Source organism: Cavia porcellus, unplaced genomic scaffold, assembly GCF_034190915.1.
Source record: "Cavia porcellus strain 051 isolate PalLab524CR breed Dunkin Hartley unplaced genomic scaffold, mCavPor4.1 scaffold_17, whole genome shotgun sequence".
Classification (NCBI taxonomy): Eukaryota; Metazoa; Chordata; class Mammalia; order Rodentia; family Caviidae; genus Cavia; species Cavia porcellus.
The window spans coordinates 72,031,828-72,047,411 of record NW_026947500.1 but is presented as its reverse complement, the minus strand read 5'-3'; the positions used below and the strand labels follow the sequence as shown (position 1 = coordinate 72,047,411).

Here is a 15,584-nt window from a genome sequence, read left to right as displayed (position 1 = left end):
CCGCTACCTCCCCGGCCCCCTCCTGTGCATTTTGTCACTGAATCCATCCGGTGTGACCGTGACCCCCACTCTGGGTTTACATTTTTAAAACCCCACCTTTCCCCGTGCAAGACATCGGGTCCCATTTCCCAGCACCCGGCGCTCAGGAGGCTGAGACAGGACGGTCTCTGCAAGCTCCAGGTCAGCCTGTCTCGAAGAGAGTCCGGGCGCGGTGGCCAGCGTCCCCCAGCTCCCCGAGCTCCGGCCCTCGGCTCCTGGAAGGAACTTGTTTGGTACAAACCCAATCACGCCCGCCCGGCGACATGCCGATGACGGCCGAGCCCTTGACTCGGCTAATTAAGAGCAGTTTGGGCCGTCGTCGCGGCTTGATTAAGAGCAGATCAGCCGCTCGGAATGGAAATTCGCAGGCAAATTGCTTTTGTTGCCACTGAGATGCTATTTTAGAGCCGCGGGCTCCAGTGCTAATAAAGCGACACTGTCACTCGGGCTGCCAGGGCGCAGGACGCTGCGCATCTGCTGGGCTGTTTACGGGCAGCGGGCTGTGTGCCTCAGTGTCCCCAGGCGGGGCCCGGACCCTCCCTGGCCGGAGCCAGAAGTCGCCACCTCCCTGGGCTCCCCGGCCACCGCCTGTCCCCTGACCCAGCGTGGCTGTCCCTCCCGACCCCGAGTGAGGCACACAGGGAGCGCGTGTGCCAGCCACCGATGTGTCCCCAAGCCCAGGGCAGGGCAGCCACATACGGGGTGGCCGGTGGCCGGGGGTCAGCGCGGGGTCCTCGGGGACTGGAGACCTCACAGCCCTCAGCCCAGTGCTGTGATCCGCAGGCCCCGCCATGCTGTCCCCCCAGATGGTGACAGGAGCGGAGGACCAGGCCCTGGCTGGGCTGGCACCCGACGCCCCGGTGGCCGTGGGGGGACCTGGAGGTTGCTCGACTGACCGCAGTCCCCGGCCTTTTCCAACACGGACTGAGCTTTGACCTGGAGGCCCGGCCAGGAGTCACAGCGACACAAGGCAGGACTCGGGGTGATGTTGGGGGCTGCTGCATGGAGTGGGGGGAGGCCAGGGACGCCACTCAGCACCGGGGAGACCCCACAGTGCGCCCAGCCCTGGTCCCCAGTCCCCAGGGGGGCAACGTCCCCTGACGGCCAGCGCCCCTGTGCCCCGGGGCTCCTGTGTCCACCCCGACTTCCTCTGAGTGACCCATTTTCCAGATGTTGACCATGGAGGCCCCCACTCCCAGGTCACAGGGCCCCGTGGGCTGCGGCCCCAGGCCGGTGGCTGCCTGGCGCTTAGTAGGTGCTGCGGGCTGCAGGCCGTGGCTGGGGGCGGCACTGTGGGGTGCAGCAGCCATTCTGCACAACCCGGCCCCTCAGCGCCTCTGCACCGTGCCGGCTGCAAATCCCCACTCGGCAGGCGGGCGGGCGGGCGGACGCTGGCGGCTCTTTGTTCCTCTCTGTCCTCCCGCGCTAACCTAATCGCTTCCCCGGCAGGAGGCGGAGGCCGGAGAATAGAGAAGGCGCACAGGGAGAGGAAAGAGCTGCCCGCCGCCCGCCCGCTCGGCTCGGGAAGGGGATGTTCTGCGTCCAGAGGCGGCCGGGCTCCGGGAGGGGCGGCCGGGCAGGCGCTGGGCGGCGGCTCGCTGAGACACTGGCAGAAACAAACCCATCGCTGGCTTTGCCAAGCCAGCGGGCCGCACAGTCTGCCTTCAGGTCTGCAGCCTCGCTGGCTGTGTGACCTTGAGGGACCTGCGTGGTGTCTCTGGGCCTTGTTGCTGATAATCAGGAAACAGAAAGAGGAGCCGGAGGGAAGAGGGTGGGGGCCAATGTCCCCCGAATGCTGGAGTCCCGGGCTGATTCATTTATTCTCTTGCTGAGTCACTAAATTACCCAGGCTGGGCTCCCATTTGTCACCCTCCCGCCTCAGCCTCCTGCGGTGCTGGGACGATACTCACATACAAATACGTCCAGCTTTCTAGGGGCAATTTTTGTGCAATAATGCTTCCACCTGTGCTGCCCAATTCAGTGTCCGGGTCAAAAGAGTTACGGCCGTCAGCAGCTGGGGACCAGGTCATCTGGGACCCTGGGGATACAGCAGGGATTGGGGGGCCCTGGGCTGCCACCCTGTGGGAGGAACCTCATGGAGGTGATATCTGAGCTGCCAGCCTGAGAGTTAAAAGCTGGGGAGTTGGCCATGCCTGGAGAAGGGCATTTGGGCAGCAGGGCAGCCTGTGCAAAGGCCCTCGGGCGGGGCAGAGGCTGGGGTATTGGGGAAGCAGGGAGGAGGCCTGTATGGCTGGAGCTGAGGCAGTGACGTCCCCCCTTGAGCCCCAACGGCCACATTGGTGGGCCGACTTGCTGGAGTCCTGCCCCTTGCCCCACAGCCATCTCCACCACCTCTCACCCCACAGAGCAAGATCACCTAGGCTGTCCCTTATTCATTCAACAAACATCGACCGGACATGGTGGGGCATGCCTGTCATCCTAGCACTCTGGGAGGCTGAGGCAGGAGGAAGATCCCATATTGGAGCCCAGCCTGGGCAATTTAGTGACTTAGTGAGACTCTGTTTCCGAAAAGTAGAAAAGGCTGGAATGCAGTTCAGTGCAAACATCCTGGTTCCAGGTACTAGCTAGCAAAACAGAAATGGAGCCGCTTGGAGCTTAGCTCACGGCACGGGGATGCAGCCCAGCCAGTCCCGACCTGGACCCCACACTGCACCCCAGCCCTGGGCTAAGCTGACCGAGCCCCCAACCCCCCCCACAGCCCTGCCTCAGATGACCCCTGCCCGGCCCTTCCCGGGCCTCAGTTTCCCCCTCCTCCCCGGCCCCAGCTCGCGGCCATTCTGGGTGACCCGTGAGCTTTCCCAGGGCGGGAGAGTGAGCAGTTAGCACAGCCCGGAGGCCCCGCCGGGCGCTCCATCTCCGGCCCAGCGGGGGCCGCATTAGCCGCTCAAAACCCATTCTGGCAAATTAGAGCAGAGGCCTCTGCGACAATCACGGGTCATTCTCCTCTGGATTCCCGGCTCTCCTGCAGGGATGACAGCCCAGCAGCGGGTCTGGGGGGGACGCAGGGGAATTGGGGGTTCTCAGCCGGCCGGCTCGGGCCGATGCCTCCTCCAAGGCAGCCAGCCAAAGGAGGATGCCACCCCTGGGACTCTCAAGGGGCCATTTCTGTGCTCAGGCACCTTGCGTGGCACCCAGCAGTTCCCAGAACTCGGCCGTGATGTCAGCGGAGGACGATGGGGAGAAGCCACCCCGGCCAGCTCTCAGAGCGCAAGGCCACACCCAGGTTTGGGAGGCGGATTGGATGGTTCCTAAAACACCAGGCCTCGATCTGGTGCGGTCAAGCCCTTTTATGAGGTATGCAAGCCAGACGCACGGAGGCAGGGTGGCTTGTCAGCTGGGGACTGGTTTACACAGTGTGCGTCAGAACTATTAGCTGGGCAGCCGAGAGACGGGAGCATACTGGCTGGGGAGGCCATTTCTGGGTACAGGGGAGTCTCTCCACAGAGTCTGTGGGGTTTCCAGACACCCTCCAGCCTCGGCCATCCCTCACATAAGGCAGAACTGGGCTTGCAGTCAGTTCTGAGGGAGGATGGATTTCAGGAACGGTTTGATCCAGCACTTTGAGCTGACCCTCAGGAGTCAAAGTCCATTTTAATCCCAGCCTCTTCCCCGCAAGGCTGCCTCTGTCTCTACCTCTACATTTCCACGCACACGGGGACCACACCACCCTTCTAAGCCCTCCTCCGAGTCTCAGCCCACATGTCAGGCCAACTGGTCACACAGCAACTTGGCTGTAATCCAAGCTGAGACTCTCTGGGCCTCAGTTTCCCCAGCCTGAAAAATGAGAGGATTTGAATCCAAGATCTTTAGACTTCCTGCTCTGTGGTTCTGTTGTGGTGCCCACAGGGGTGCCCTTTGCAGGCCAGTCCTCTTGTGGCCATTTTAGTCAATGACCAGACCTTCTTTACCTGCCATGAGCCATGCTGGGCCCTGGGGAGGACAGCTCCAGGCCTTCCTCTCCATGGAGCACAAATAGCTCTGTTGCACAAAGAAAACCTGAGGCCCAGAGAGGCCCGGCTTCTTGCTGTGGGTCACACAGTCTGCTCAGTTACAGCGGGGCCTTGATTCTTAGTCCTATGCCATGCAATACCTAGGGCTCCTGGCCAGGATTTCTGGGTCCAGATCTTCAATTCTGGCTATCAGAAAGGAAGACACAAGAAAATCTTTCCTCCCGTGTACATGCTTTAGGTGTAAGATAAAATCAGGGGGGTGGGCCGCTCAGGCACGAGTGCCTGCCTGGCATGTGCAAGGCCCTGGGGTCACCTCCTCAACTGCAAAGAAAAAAAATGAGGTCAGTGGACTCAGTTTACCCTAAGAACCCTCTCTCCTCTTCAGGGCTGTCCATAGTGCTGATAGATTCTCCTCCTCCTCTTACAGATTAGGAAACAGGCTAAGAGAGGAGATGTGGGTCTCCGGAGATCTCACAGCAGGGTGCTGATATGGTATCTTGTAATGGCCCAGACAGGCTGGTCACACTGCAGTGGGCCACACTTCCTGGCACTCAGGACTTTGGGGAGTGCCATGTGGGCAATAGAATAGGGTATAAAGTGACACTAAGTTACTTCTGAGGCTGATCCATATTGCTGGGGCCTGCTGCCAGCCATGTTGGGAAAATGGTGGAGCATTGTGGGAAAGTGTTTAGGGGCATTGTGGGAAAGTTTTCAGGGGGATTCTGGGAAAGTGGTCAGGGGCATTGTGGGAAAATGTTCAAGGGGCATTATGGGAAGTAGCCAGGGACACTGTGGGAAAACCTGCCTGTGAGGAACTGAGTCTTCCCACCCCCTACCCTGCTATGCAAGTGAGCTGGGCAGGGGCCTCTCAAGCCCTGGTCCAGCACTCAGATGATGTGCTGCCAGCCGACATCTTACTTGTGACCTTCTGAGAGATCCTGAGTCAGACTGGCCCAGTTAACCCATTTTCAAATTCCTCAATCATAAAACCATGAGATGTGGTAAATTTTCGAGTTATCAGCAAGATGCATGATACATGCCTGCCATCCCAGCACTCTGGGAGAATTGTAAGTTCAGTCCCATCTTGAGACTCTGTTTCAAATTAAAATATAAAGTTGGGCATGGTGGGGCACACCCGTAATCCCAGCTCTCTGGAGGCTGAGGCAGGACAACTTCCATGAATTCAAGGACATCCTGAACTATATAGCAAGACCCTGTCTCAATCAATAAATAAATTTGAAAGATAAAATATAAAATTTAAAAATAGAGGATGTAGCTTAGTACAAAAGGTTCAGCCCTCAATATAAAAACATTTTGTCAGGTAATTTATACAATGTAACTTAAAGGAACCTCCAAATCTCAGTGGCTTTGAAACAAGTGAGACTTATTTGTTACTTGTCCTATCTGCCCGATACACATTGCCAGGATGGCTGTGTGCAGCTGCCCTGCTGTATCGGCAGGGGCTCTGTGAGGCAGGGGAAGACGTGAACCGTAGCCACTAGCTTTAAAAAGCTTCTGCTTGAAAGCTGGGTGTGGTTCAAGGCCGGCCTGGGTGAACGGACTTACGGAGACGCTGTCTCAGGAAATAGCTGTAAATAAACACCCGTCGGATCCCACATCGCTGAGGCTCACGCTCTACGGCCCACGGCAGGTCAGGAGACCACGTCCCCTGCAGGGTGTTTGTGCGCTATGTAGCAAAGTGTCTCCAACAGCGTAGGTCAAACGACAGAAACGTCTTCTGCATTTCTGGAGACCAGAAGGCCAAGGCAAGCTGTCTGGGAAGCATCCATATTCTGGGTCTTTTGCCGAATGAATTCTTGCCTTTTTTGGTTTATGGCAGAAATATCCAGCCTCTCTCTGTCTCTGTCTCTCCGTCTCTCTCTGCCTCTCTCCGCAGGTGACTGACCCCAGGGCCTTTGCACTGAGCTGTGACCCAGCCCTTTTTTATTTTTTGTGACAGGGTCTTGCTAAGCCACTAACTTGCCCAGGGTAGGCTAAACTTGGGACCCTCCTGCCTCAGCCTCCCAGGAGCTGCAAAGACAGGCGTGCGCCAGCTAAAGCCCGGCCCCAACACTGTGCCTTCCTTGGGAATGCGACCGTGCGTGGCTCCCTCAACCCCTGCACCCCGCTATCGGCTCCCTGACTAATTCACGAGGCTCATGGAGCTGGGGTGCAGCGCCACCTTCGTCCAGCAGAGGCCGCCCACCTTCAGTCCCGCCCGCAATGGTTCACAGCAGCGCCCCAGGGGAACTCCGCAGCGCAGCCCTGGTTGTTGATTGAAATCCATGAAATTCCATGTTGGCCTCCTTTTATATATCACCAGACTGAGAGCCCAGGAGACACCCAGCGGGACCTGCTGGTTTCCCCATGCGCTGTCCCTAAATCCTCAACCTGTTTTGTTCTCACCTGCAAAACCTGGCCACACCCCGAAATCCCAGCACTCAGGAGGCTGAGGCAGGAGGATCTTATGCTCCTGCCTCAGAACAAGCAAAAACCAGTAAAAGAAAAGAAAAAAGCGTCTGGCTCACCTCCCTGTCCTTTCTGTCCTAATCCGCCTGAGCCCCAGCACTGGGAGGGGACAGGAAGGCCCAGTGGGCCCTGGTTCCAGGCTGGGCCGGCCGGAGGGGCATGCGGGTGGCCCTGCCCCGCCCGGCTCGTCCCCGCCAGGCCCAGGAAAATTGCATTAACCGGGAGAATCTGGCCAGGACGATCCGTCAGGCCTCCTGAAGGACGGCGTATTGATTTCCACATTGCGAAAAAATTAAATGATCCCCTCCGTGTGATTTAAAATGCTGCCTCAGCAATCCCGTAATGGAACAGCCCAGCAGGCCCAGGAGGGGGACGCCACCCCACGCCCGGAACTGATGGCCCCGAGAAGGGCTCCATTTGCCGACAACACACACAGCCTTGATTTATTAAAGACATAACAATTATGAAAATAGCTGATTTATAATCATCCAGCCTGAGCCTAATTGATTTCCGGGGTGAGATTCGGGGGGAGCTTCTGGCACCTGGGGGTGCTGCCTGCAGGAGAGGGGGCCCCCCACCCCGGCAGGCAGCCTGGGACCTCGCCTGTCACCTCGGGAGGCGCTGGGCTCCCGGCCAGCTGTGCCCGCAGGGCCAGGCGGCCATCATTCCCCGGTGGCCGACTGTCGCTGGCTCCGTCTCAGGGACAATAGTCTGCTTTGCTCTCGGACCTCAGGGAGAGAGGCCAGCACTGGAAATGTGCCCGTCCTGTGACATCGGACGCTCCCGTCCCTCCACAGCCCTGGCCACCCTTGCCAGACCTGGTCAGCACTCTGGGAGGCCGAGGCAGGAGGGTCCCTGCCTCAGGGAGCCTCGGCCGACGGAGGCCAGAGTGACCTCCGCAGGGAACCGATCACAAGGGAGGAATGGGAGATGGCAAAGCCTTGGGCTGGGCTGAGAGAGACAGAGACACGCCACTGAGAGGCCCTGACTGCGGGAAAACAGTTGGGGCTTTGCTGCGGGTCACGGGAAGACAAGAGCCTGGGAGCTGCGGTGGGCCCAGGCCCCTGATCCCGGAGCCCCTTGGCTCCAAAGCTCGGCTTTGTGTCACCAGGAACCGGGGCACAGAGAAGCGGAGGGAGAGCGAGGAGGGAGGAGAGGAGGCAGAGAAAAGACCGCCCTTTACAGACAGGATCACAGACCTGGAAAAAACCCTCTCAGCCAGGCGCCAAGGCCAGCAGCCTGGACACACCCATGTGGACCCCTCAGAATACCTTACCAGCTCAGCACTTCAGGACTCAGGACCCTGAAAAGCACAAAAACAACATAAAATACCTGATTCTGATTGGCTTAGGGAAAAGAGAGATGGATTGGAACAGACAGTCACGGCTTCAGGTATGGCTGGATCCAGGTGCGCCAACCACACCCACCTGCTCCTGCTTGGTGATGCCTCTGCTCCGGGGAGCCCCAGGCTCCCGTGGCCTCAGCAACCCCGGAGGAACACAGTGTCTCCCTTATAATGCCACTCCAGCAGAGCACCTCCCACCAGCCCCCCAACTGTCCAGGTGCTCTTTCTAATGGGGCCATTTGGGTCCCAGGCCACTGAGACGGAAGTGGAGCCAGGCCAGGCCTGGCGTCTCTGAGCACCTCCAGGGCACGTTTACCAGCTAGTAACCAACAGGCAAGAGAGCCTGGTGAGGGGGGCAGTGGGCAGGGCAGCCGTACAGGATCCGCCACGGGGTTGTCCCAGCAGCGAGGAGCAGGGGCTGAGGTGCTGCCTGGCCGCCCTCTCCCCACCCCTACAGGTGAGAAGCCTGTGGATTCTGCCTGCTGCCCTGCCCTGAGTGAAGCACGCTCAGGTAGGGAGGGGTTTTGAGCCTGCAGACACGAGCTCAGGGGTAATATGGGTAGGACAGCCCCACAGGATAGGAGTTCTCTCCCTCTCTCTTTCTCATGCCCACACTGCAGCCAATTTGATTGAACCTTGTGAGTCAGAAGCAAGACAGAGGAGCCACCCCACCCACCACACAGATGCACCACCATCCTGGAAGTTTGAGCCCAGCCGAGGCAACTTAGTGACTTACCAAGACCTTGTCTCAAAATTAAAAATTAAAAGGATTTAGGTAGAGCACTTGCCTGCCATGCAGGAGGCTCTGGGTTCCATCCTCATCCTGAGGCTGTGAAAGGGAGTCTGGGTAAAATTTCTATGCTTTTAAAGAGACATGAAAGTCGAGATGGCCTGGATGGTGTTCATGTTTGATGTCTGGAACTCTGGCAGCCGTTCTGTGACCAACCACAAGAAAACAGGCCGAGATGTTGGAGCAGGAGAAAGGAAGCACCAAAGGCCATGACCAAGTCTCCAGGTGCCAAACGCAGACAAGGGCCCAAACTGCGAGCTACAGAGACCTCTTCTCTTCATAAGCAATCTGTCCTGGGTATTTTGTTACAGTGATGACACACTGCCCATTGCACCGTTGGTGTGTTAGACTCCACGGTGAGTCCTCCTGTGCTCTCTGCCGTGGTCCATGCCAGGACCTCATGGCCCACAGGGGCAAAGTCCCAGCCCTTGACGCTGAGCCCTATAACTTGTTTTGTAAATGGCTGTAAAGAATTGCCCCAATTCCGAAGCTGGAACATTCCCTGGAGTTTTGGTTCCTTCCCGTCTCCTTGTACCCTCCGACACCTGCAGCCCCCTCAGACCGAGCCACACAAGGAAGGCAGCTTGGAACTGACCGGAGTCAGCCAGAGCCACGATACGACCCTCAAGGTCCTTGACCAAGGTCATCCCACTTTGGCCAAACCCCAGCCAAACTGCAGGTGTGAGAAAAATAACACACGATCGCCCCCCAAGCCACCACAAAGTTGGGGTTTGCAGTGGTTTGGAGCTGGAAACTCCCCAAACCTTGTATGTTGAAGGTGCAGCCCTCCCAGGGTGGTGGGGCCTTTAAGAGGCGGGGCCTGTTGGAGGAAGTGATGTCATTGGGGGGTGTGGCCTTGGAGCCACCCCTTCCTGTTTCTCTCTGCTACTTGGCTTCCATAGCTGAGGAGCTCTGACCCACTGTGGACTCACAGCAACGGGGGACTGACGGCTGAAACCTCCAAACTCTGAGCCAAAAGAAACCTTGAGTATCTGGTGCATTTTGTTATAGTCACAGAAAGCTGCCTATTGTAGGGTTGCTTTGTTACACAGCCATTGCTAACTGTTACACTTGCAAAGACAATGCTGCTGTGCCAAACCCAATGCCCAGGGCGGTGATGGGAGTCAGTGTCTCATGGAGACAGAGGTTGTTTGGGGAGATGAGAAAGTTCTGGAAGTGGATGCATGAAAATGATAACTCACGGGTATTTTATCCCCCCCCCCCCAGTACTGGGGAAGGAGCCCGGAGGCTTCCCAAACACTCAGCAACCTCGAGCCACTGTGCTCCGCCTCTGGCCTTTTTCATTTTATACAAGGTCTGACAGTTGCCCAGGCTGGGCTCAAATTTGGGATCCTCCTGCCTCAGCCTCCCACAGTAGCTGGGTGGGCCGGTGTGTGCCACCAGACGCGGCTCCGTTTCACCATCGTCTTTAGAGGAGGAAGATTGGAGGAAGGAAGGTTTTCTTGGCCCTGCGATCAGTCCCCATGGCTTTAGGGGCCAGTGTAGGACCCCGAGGGCCGGAGAGGAGGGGACTGTCCAGAGGTGCAGGGTGAGTCGGGGCTGCAGCCCCGGCCCTCACAAACCCCATCTGGTCATGGAGCCACAGGCCTGTGATCCCAGCACTCGGGAGGCTGAGGCAGGAGGATCGCCATGGGCTCAAGGCCAGCCTGGGCTACAGGGTGAGACCTCTGTCACACAAAAAAAGCAAAAAAATTCAAAATCGAAGAATTCAGTCCGGAATAAATGCAGATACTGGGCATACTTGGGGCTTGCGTGGGCTGCTCTCTGGGTGAGGAGTGCGCAGCGCTGTTCTCCTCTGTGGGGTGCGAGTGTGTGCTCGTGCTGTCCTGAGGTGCAGGGCCACGGTGGGCCGCGGGAAGGCTTCGCCGCTGGGGAGAGACCGCCCTGCCTCTGCCTCCTGGCCGTCCCCTGCTCCTCCCCGACCTGGCTCTGCTCTCCAGTGACAAAGGCCCCGTCTCTGTCTCCGTCTCTGTCTCCGTCTCCGTCTCCGTCTCCGTCTCCGTCTGGTCCTGGCTGCTCTGCTCAAAGTCACACCGACAAGCCTCCTCTCGGCCCTGAAAGGCAATTTCGGCCCCCTCAAGCATCGGGTAATTGGATCCTTGAATCCGCGGGCAGCGGCCGTGGCTGGGCGGTGCAGCTCCGCTGCGCTGGGGCCCCGGCAGGGGGATGCGCTGGGCTCCGGCAGGACACGGATCTGGAGGTGCAGGGCAGCCCCGGCTCTGCCCCAGCCTCAGGGCGAGTGGGAGGTCCAGGCCCCCAGCTGCCGGGGACCCCCCACCCCTGGGCAGCATCCACCCAGGGCCTCTGGGCCCAGGGACCACCACCCTGCCGTCCTCACCCCCATCCGATGCACCCCGCCCCACACTCTGCACCCTCTGTCCCCTCGTGCACCCCCCGACTCGGTGACTGCGCCCCCCAGCTGCCCTTCCTTTCCCGGGTGCCGAAGACATGGGATTCAAAAAGAAAAACCAAACCGCCAGCCTTATCCTGGTCCGCTGATCCACGCCTGTCCTGCCTGCTACACAGGAGGCTGAGGCAGGACAACCTCGAGCTCAAGGTCAGGCTGGGTCATGTAGCCAGAACTCTGGCTCACAGTGTGTTTTATTTTATTTCTTAGTATGTTTTGTCCTTTTGAGTCAGGGTCTCGCTATGCAGCTCAGGCTGGCCTTGAGCTCACTCTGTAGTCCAGGCTGGTCTCAAACTTGCAAGGATCCTCCTGCCTCGGCCTCCCGAGAGCTGGGATGACATCCCACAAGACAGACACCGCTTCCCTTCTGGCCTGTTCTTTTCCATCTCTGTTTTCAGAAATGACAGCAGGATCGGAAATGGCGCTCAGGAGGGGTGACCAGCCTGCACCCCAGAAGGCCAGGCCAGGCTGGCACCGCCCCGCCCCCAGCAGGAGAGGCCCTGGGCAGGTCGGAGGGAAGAGCGCGGGTCGGTGCCTCCCTTGATTACTGCGGTTCTAATTAACTGGGGTGAGAGGGCGGCGGAGTCGCAGGGCCTAAAAGACCGGGCACCCTCCCCGGAGGCCTGGCCAGCTGGCCAGGAGGAGGCCGCGCAGGGCGTCATCTGCATAGCAGGTAATTGGTTTTACAAATAAACCTGGTTCTTGAAATTTGTAGATTAGCAATAATATGTCTCCAGATGAGAGGGAAAGGTCACGGATGAATAAAACCACAATTAGACTTTCAGGAGATTAGGAAGCCACACAGAGGCCTCAGCTTGGGGCCGGCAGGAGCCGGGCGCGGGCCTGCAGCCTCCCGGGAGCCGCTGGCCGTCCTGTGTCTCAGCAGAGGAGGCTGAGGCAGGAGAGGCGGGTGCCTGGGTGGCAGCTCGGCAAGGCCAAGGTGAGCAGCTCTGCCCCACCAGGGTGAGAGGAGGCCGTGGCTTGGAAGTGACAGGCTGGTATGGCCAGCGCTCTGCGAGGCTGAGGCAGGAGATTCCAAGGCTGAGCCCAGCCTGGGCAACTTAGCACCTGAGTGAGACTCTGTCAAGATTGAAAAACAGAAGTCAAAAGAACCATCGCGCCCATTTTGTTTGCTCAGCTTTGCACAGGGTGTTCAGGGGGCGCTGGGGAGAAGGTGTCACCAGAGCAGAGATCCAGAGGATGGAGCCATGGAGGAATGGGGGGGGGGGACGGACAACATTCCAGGCAGAGGGCTTGGCTCTGCAAAGGCCCTGGGGCAGAACGGCTGTCTCCCTTTTGCTCACAGCTTTCCCTCATCAGAAAGGTGGCTGTGATGGCAGGAGCTGTGCAGCCATTATGGACCACAAGATGGAAGCCAGGTGACTGAGGAGGCGAAGCCAGAAGACGGAAGAAGTGTGGTTCTCCCACGACAGTGGAGCCTCCATTGCACCTGGACGGTGCTAGAATGCGAGGCGTGGGAGCAATGAGCTTTGAGCCTTGATTGACAGTTTCTTGTATCTCAAATAAACCGGTTTAGGGGCTGGGGATTTAGCTCAGCGGCGTAACCACCTGCCTTGCAAGCAGGCGGTCGTGAGTTCGATCCCCGGTACCGATAAAAATAAGTAAATAAACGGGTTTGACTTCTGTCAGGCCCGCATTGCAAATTCCCACGCACTCTTCTGGGCCTTGGACCCAGCCAGGACGCCCCGCCCACCGGCTCTGAGCCCCGCCCACTCCTCCTGCAACCCAGCTGCACCTGCCCACACGCGCCCCTTGTGGCCGGCCCGGGAACTGCGCTCCTTGGCTCTGGCGAATCCCGCAGTCCAGGCCTGCCCGGGCTGCAGAGCAGTTGGATCCCAGGACGTGGCAGGGGCCGCCGGGGTCGCCCACACCCTCCATCCCTGCCTCGCCTTTCAACCAGCAATGAGCTGGGTTTTTCCAGCCCGTGAGTCCTGCGTGCCCGGGGGTTGTCTAAGGCGGTGAGGGGATTGCAGGGCTGGCACAGCTATCGCCCCAGCACTGGGCAGGCTGTGGGGTCCCAGGTTCGAGACCAGCCGAGGCAACTCAGTAAGACCCTGTCTCGGAATGAAGAGAAAGTGCTGGGGCTGGAGCTCCGTGCAAAGGCCCTGGGTGCATTCCCAGGACTGGGGGGAACCCAGAGAGGGCGATGCCCACAGCCAGGGCCCCCCATCGCCTGCGACCTGGAGGCAGAGGACTGAGCGCGGTGGTGACCTGCTGTGCGAGGCCAGGGCACAGAGGCCCTCTGCCCACCCGTGACCCCCTCGCTGGTTTGCTGCTGTTTGCAGGGCCTGGTGGGACGCAGCCCAGGTCGGCCGGGAGCACGCAGCGACCCTCCTGCCTCGGCCTCCCGAGTGCTAGGATGACAGGCGCGGGCCACCGTGCCCGAGGACCCCCAGGAGCCCAAGGGGTGCACCCACCCCTCCTGCCCCTTTTATGGAGCCGCAGCGGGGCAGGGAGCCTGAGGCGCCCAGAGCAGAGGGGCCGCGGTGGGCGGAGGCCGGAGGCGGGCACCTGGCGGCCGAGCCCAGCTAAGGAGCTCCCTGCGGCAGCTATTTTTAGCTCGGCTCCTCGGGAGGCCTAATCGCTCCGGCCGCTCCTGCAGGGCTGCCATGGAAACGCGAGCCCTCCCCGTCCCCGTGCCCGGCCGGCTGGCCGTGTGGCCCAGTGGTGAGCGCTCGCTGCGTGCACAAGGAGCCCTGAGCGCCGCCTCCAGCAGGAGCACGGCTGGCAGCCACAGCCCCGGGAGGCTGAGGCAGGACAGTCTCGGGTTTAAGGCCCTGAGGGCAGGATGCTGGGAGGAAGCCACACAGCTGCCCCCAGCTGGGGGACCCCAGCGGACCCCACCTCGGCTCCCGCTCTTCCCCAGGCTCACCCTGGCTTCAGGGAAGGGAGGGAGCCAAGGTCAACGCGCCCACCCGGGTATAATTCGCCCGGGATGAAGTAAACACGAGCGGCCTGTCTGCAGCCGCCGAGGGTCACCGTCCGGGCTCCAGGCAGAAGTTGGGCTCCGCGCGTGGGAGAGGGGACCTGGGACAGCCCGGCGGTGCTGGGGCCTGGTGTTCCCGTGTGCCCCAGCGCTGCCCAGCAGGGCCTCCTGGAAGAGCCTGGTTATCCAAGGCCGCCTGTGTATGCACCGAGCCAGGAGCCGGGCTCCAGCACGGCCACCTGGTCCAGGGCCGGGGGCCTGGGCACCGGCATGGGGCCCGCTGGGCGCAGGGCATGTCCCTGGCACTGGCCTGTGGGACGCGGGGCGTATGGCGGGAGGCTGAGGCAGGAGGTGCCCGGTGCCAGTTAGGCTGTACCCCGGCAGGCGGAGGAAGGTGGTGCCCGTGTGATCCAGCACACGTGAGGCTGAGGCAGGACAGTCTCCAGTGCCAGCCCAGCCTGGGCTGTTTCATGACTTGCTGAGACCCTGTCTCAAAAGTGAAAAGAGCCGGAGATGTGCCAAGGCCCTGGGCTTCACCCTCAGCAGGAAAACAGAAAAGCCCAGGAATTCAAGGGAGGGGAGGGAGGGGTGCGCCCCCTCCCAGGCTCAGGGCGGTCGCGGTTACCATGGCACCCTCAGCAGCTCTATATGCATTCCAGGGCCCGGTCCCCCGATTTATACACACAGCCACTCTGCTCAAAAAACCACAAAAATACATATACATCCGACTTCGGTGATGCCGTACAGAGCCGCATTTTTAAAAATAAATCTGTCCGGTTGCAAAGGCCGCAGAGGAGGGCCCGGCTGGGCAGCCGCGGCGGCTGGCACTCGGGTGAGCTGCAGGGACAGATTTCTCAACCCGGTGACTAATCCTGGGGGCGGACTGAGGGAGGCCCCTGGGAGGCCACAGCTCAGGTCGCATGGGCCCAGGCTGGGGGAGGGGCAGAGGACAGAGCCCGCTCCTGGGTCACCATCAGTCAGTCTGCAATCAGTGTGACTTTTTTTTGGCATGGAGAATGGAGCTCATGACCTCATGCTTGCCAGGCAGGGGCTGTGCTGTGAGCTGCGTCCCATCCCCAGGCCCCCATTTTTTTGTGTTTTTTTTGTCCTTTTGAGACAGGGTCTCTCTATGCAGTCCAGGCCGGCCTTGAGCTCTCTTTGCAGCCCAGGCTGGTCTCAAACTTGCAAGGATCCTCCTGCCTCAGCCTCCCGAGGGCTGGGATGACAGGCGTGCGCCACCACGCCCGGCTATTTTTTCTTTTTCTTTCCTTTTTTTTTGTCTAATATTTTTAAAGGAAAAAAGAATTTCAAAACAAGATAAGGGAGGGTAACAGTGGTTAACATTTTGCGTGTTGTTATCTGTAAATTAGTTAGTCAGAGTACAAGATGTCAGCATTTAATTGTCCAAACAATATTAGCACAAACATTTCTTTTCAATGAACTAAGAAAAAGTAGTGTAACCATCTTAACTCTGATACAGACAGACAGACAGACAGACGTGTGTACACCTCCATTCACACCTTCCCCTCCCTTCTCTCCTCCATCCCGGCTTCTCCCCATTTTACAGTGTGCAGAGTACACTTTGGATCTCATTT

General features: G+C 59.4%; 1 long non-coding RNA gene across 1 annotated transcript; it reads left to right on the top strand.

Annotated features, from left to right (window-relative positions):
• The first annotated feature begins 11,198 nt into the window (after nt 1–11,198).
• On the top strand, nt 11,199–12,706 carry LOC134471247 (uncharacterized). The gene is made up of 2 exons (XR_010040535.1): nt 11,199–11,569; nt 12,349–12,706. It is a non-coding gene; the product is annotated as an uncharacterized LOC134471247 (long non-coding RNA).
• Nucleotides 12,707–15,584: the final 2,878 nt, after the last annotated feature.